Below are 4875 nucleotides of genomic sequence, written 5' to 3' on the forward strand. Positions count from 1 at the left end.
AATTGTCTAAAAATTTTGCCAGTTGTTGAGGAGCTCTGGAATAATACCACTAGCCCCTACGAAAATTGGCATAATAAAATAAAATGACTTAGTATTTTACTAAATCAGAACAAAAGTCAGAAAAATAGAAAAGAAAACAAAAATGGAAAAAGCTTACCTGGCGCCTCCCTGTGCAGCCTGGCCTGGTACTGTGCGGCCAAGCAGGCCGGCCCAGCCAGCTGGCCACGCCAGTCGTCCTCCTATTCGCGCCAGAGGGACAGGGTGCATGGTCACCGCACGCCGCGCGCATGCGCGCCACGGCAGCTGCCTGCCTGCCCTCCCCCGACGCCTCGGTCTCTCTGGACATCGCTACGACGCCCCCTGGCCTCACTCCCTCTCTCCTGCGCCTCTCCCCTCCTCTCTCTCGCTCTCCCGGCGACGACCGAGCGCACACGTCGCCGCCGCTCGCCGTTGCCGCGGACACCGCAGACGCCTCGCCCTTGCACCGTGTCCGTTCGCTCCGCCGACGTCGGCTACGTCGTGCAGGGCGAACCCCGAGCGCTCGCCTGCCCTGGAGTCGCCGCTGACGCCATCTTCCCCATCTTTGGCTGCCGAGATCGTCATCGCCGTTCCGACCGCAGCAGCCTCTCCCCCGAGCTAACTCCGACGCCACCGCACTCACTGTGAGCCTCTCCATCTAACCCCGCTCTCTGTTTCCTCCCTGGTACGTAGTAGTCGCTGCTCCGTGGACGTCCGAATGCGCCGCCGCCCACGCTCGTCACCGGTGGTGCTCCGGCGACCAAATGGTCTGCCCGGCACGTCCAACCCACTCACCGCATCACGCAGGCCCCCGCTAGCGCCTCAGCTCGCTTGCTCACACACCGCAGCGCTGCCCGCACCCACGCCCGAACTCCGGCGGACGCAACTGAGCTCACCGCCGTCGACTCCGGCCACCCCAGGCCCAACCACGGCCACCAACGGACGCGCCGTTGCGCCAGCTACCCGTAGAGCCCAACGGCGCCTCGAACGGTGCCCCGTAGAGGAAACCCGAGGCACAAGAGCGCCGCTGACCTCGCCTGGGTCATTGACATGTGGTGCCAGTCCGTCCTAATTTCCTAGTTTAGGTTTAACTAAAATAGGATTAGCCCCTGTGACACTGACACGCGGGCCCCACCGTCCAGGTTTGACCTAGACCGCCCAGTTGAATTGCTGACGTCACTGTGACGTAATGCTGACGCTATAAATCATTTTCTGGATTTATTATTATTCAGGAAATTCCAGAAAATTAGTAAAACTTCAAAAATTCATAGAAATTCAACCGTAGCTCAGATAGAAATAAGTTATATATGAAAAGTCATCAGAAAAATGCAATCTATCCATCTGTACTAGTTTCATGCATGAAAAACCAACTTATACCTACTGTATAGGTGAAAACATATAAATGGCATATATAAGAGCTTACTTTGGAGATGCATTTGAATCTTTGGTTCAAATGGATTTCATCCAAATGAATGCTAGCTGCATTAGCTGAAACATCATCACATCTACATGCCATGTTCATACATCGTATTGTTGCATATGCTTGTGTATTGATTGCCGACACCGTTCCTTCTCGATAGGTCCTGCTCCGGAGAGTGCTCGAGAGTACCTGCCTGTGAAGCAGTGCCTCCTCTGTCGAACACCTTTGAACTGGTCAGAAACCGGTGAAAGACAATTCTTTGGATTGGATATGATCCAGGAGGTAGAAGAGCAAGTTCGCATCATTCGTGAGAATTTGAAAACAGCCCAGTCTCGTCAAAAGAGCCAGTATGACCGTCGTCATAAGGTAGTGGCTTATGAAGTTGGCGATAATGCTTACCTTCGGGTTACTCCTCTAAAGGGTACCCATCGTTTCGGTATCAAGGGCAAGTTGGCTCCTCGTTACATTGGTCCTTTTCGCATTCTCGCCAAACGAGGAGAGGTTGCCTACCAGTTGGAACTACCCCCACATCTTTCTCGAGTTCATGATGTCTTCCACGTCTCTCAACTCAGGCGTTGCTTCTCGGATCCAATCCGCGGAGTGGACCACGAAACGCTTGATCTCCAAGATAACCTCACTTATCGAGGGTATCCGGTTCGCATTCTTGATCAAGCAGAGCGTGTTACCCGACGTCAGAACATCAAGTTTCTCAAGGTTCAGTGGTCTCATCATTCTGAGAGAGAGGCTAACTGGGAGCGAGAAGATCGTCTTTTACTGGAGTACCCCACCTTCTTTCCATCGACCCCTGAATCTCGGGACGAGATTCTTTCAAGTGGGGCGAGTTGTCACATCCCTAATTCTGGTATGACCTAGACTAGCTAGTCATGTGTGCATCATGTTTAAAATTTCATTTAAATTGAAATGGGGACTTGTGAAACCCTCAGAAATCATTTGTGGAAATGAACCAGATAAAAATTGCTCCAAAAAGGTCCAAGAAAATGTTCATGTTGCCCTCTGAAAATATTGGACAGAGATAAAAATCAAACCAATATTTTCAGGAGCTCATAAGTATTTATTTTGGGCATTTGGAATTAATGCAGTAATTATTTGCTTTGGATTTATATTGTTATATATATAAAATATTGTCCAAAAATTATGCCAGTTGTTGAGGAGCTCTGGAATAATACCACTAGCCCCTACAAAAATTGGCATAAGAAAATAAAATGACTTAGTATTTTACTAAATCAGAACAAATGTTAGAAAAATAGAAAAGAAAACAAAAATGCAAAAAGCTTACCTGGCGCCTCCCTGTGCAGCCTGGCCTGGCACTGTGCGGCCCAGCAGGCCGGCCCAGCCAGCTGGCCGTGCCAGTCGTGCCCCTCCTCGCGCCAGAGGGACAGGGCGCGTGGTCACCGCACGCCGCGCGCATGCGCGCCACGGCAGCTGCCTGCCTGCCCTCCCCCCCGACGCCTCGGTCTCTCTGGACGTCGCCACGATGCCCCCTGGCCTCACTCCCTCTCTCCTGCGCGTCTCCCCTCCTCTCTCTCGCTCTCCCGATGACGACCGAGCGCACACGTCGCCGCCGCTCGCCGTTGCCGCGGACACCGCAGACACCTCGCCCTTGCACCGTGTCCGTTCGTTCCGCCGACGTCGGCTACGTCGTGCAGGCCGAGCCCCGAGCGCTCGCCCGCCCTGGAGTCGCCGCTGACGCCGTCTTCCCCAACTTCGGCCGCCGAGATCGTCGTCGCCGTTCCGACCGCAGCAGCCTCTCCCCCGAGCTAACTCCGGCACCACCGCACTCGCTGTGAGCCTCTCCATCTAACCTCGCTCTCTGTTTCCTCCCTAGTACGTTGTAGTCGCTGCTCCGTGGATGTCTGAATGCGCCGCCGCCCGCGCTCGTCGCCAGTGGTGCTCCGGCGACGAAATGGTCTGCCCCGCACGTCCAACCCACTCACCGCATCACGTAGGCCACCGCTAGCGCCTCAGCTCACTTGCTCACACACCGCAGCGCAGCCCGCACCCACGCCCGAACTCCGGCGGCCGCAACCGAGCTCACCGCCGTCGACTCCGGCCACCCCAGGCCCAACCACGGCCACCAACGGACGCGCCGTTGCGCCAGCTACCCGTAGAGCCCAACGGCGCCTCGAACGGTGCCCCGTATAGGAAACCCGAGGCACAAGAGCGCTGCTGACCTTGCCGGCGGCTAACCGTGGGCATGTTAGGCCTGTTGACCAGGGGTTTGACCTCCCCTGGGTCATTGACATGTGGGGCCAGTCCCTGCTAATTTCCTAGTTTAGGTTTAACTAAAATAGGATTAGCCCCTGTGACACTGACACGCGGGCCCCACCGTCCAGGTTTGACCTGGACCGCCCAGTTGACTTGCTGACGTCACTGTGACATAATGCTGACGCTATAAATCATTTTCTGGATTTATTATTATTCAGGAAATTCCAGAAAATTAGTAAAACTTCAAAAAATCGTAGAAATTCAACCGTAGCTCAGTTTGATATAAGTTATATATGAAAAATCATCAGAAAAATGCAATCTATCCATCTATACTAGTTTCATGCATGAAAAACCAACTTACCTACTGTATAGGTGAAAACATATAAATGGCATATATAAGAGCTTACTTTGGAGATGCATTTGAATCTTTGGTTCAAATGGATTTCATCCAAATGAATGCTAGCTGCATTACCTCAAACAGCATCACATCTACATGCCATGTTCATACATCATATTGTTGCATATGCTTGTGTATTGATTGCCGACACCGTTCCTTCTCGATAGGTCCTGCTCCGGAGAGTGCTCGAGAGTACCTGCCTGTGAAGCAGTGCCTCCTCTGTTGATCTACCAGGCAAGCAAACCCCCCCCTTGCTCATTCCGATACAATCCCACTCTCTCGCTCCTGCTCTCTTTTATTGCATTAGGACAACAACGATTCAACTGCTACTTTATGCTGCGGTAGTTGAACCCATTCCTCTGCATGACATGTCATTGCCACAATAAATAGTTGAAACCCACTAGCATGTGTAGGAGTTGATTGAGCCATGTTGTGTTCCTACCATGCCATGCCTGCTATTGCTTAGAGTTGTGTCAGGTCTGATTCATTGGGAATGAATTAGGGTGTTATGATATTTTCTGGTGCTGAGAGTTAAGTGTGTGAACATGATTTGGTAAAGGTAGCGGTGAGAGGCCATGTAGGAGTACATGGTGGGTTGTCTCACTGGAACCGTCCTTAAGCACTGAGTTCTGTGTATGTTGTCCAATGACTAGCTACTACCACACATTGGGTTCCGGTAACTCGACCCCTCTCGACTTATTAACCAACTTGATCTCTGTCCAGGAGTTGCAACTAGTTTCTGGTGTTTGTAGGTAGTGCTATTTTTCTACCGAGTGGTACCTGGCAGGTTGGGCTTGGGACAGACTAGGCACAT

This window comes from Triticum aestivum, chromosome 7D (assembly GCF_018294505.1).
Source record: "Triticum aestivum cultivar Chinese Spring chromosome 7D, IWGSC CS RefSeq v2.1, whole genome shotgun sequence".
In the NCBI taxonomy this organism is placed as follows: Eukaryota; Viridiplantae; Streptophyta; class Magnoliopsida; order Poales; family Poaceae; genus Triticum; species Triticum aestivum.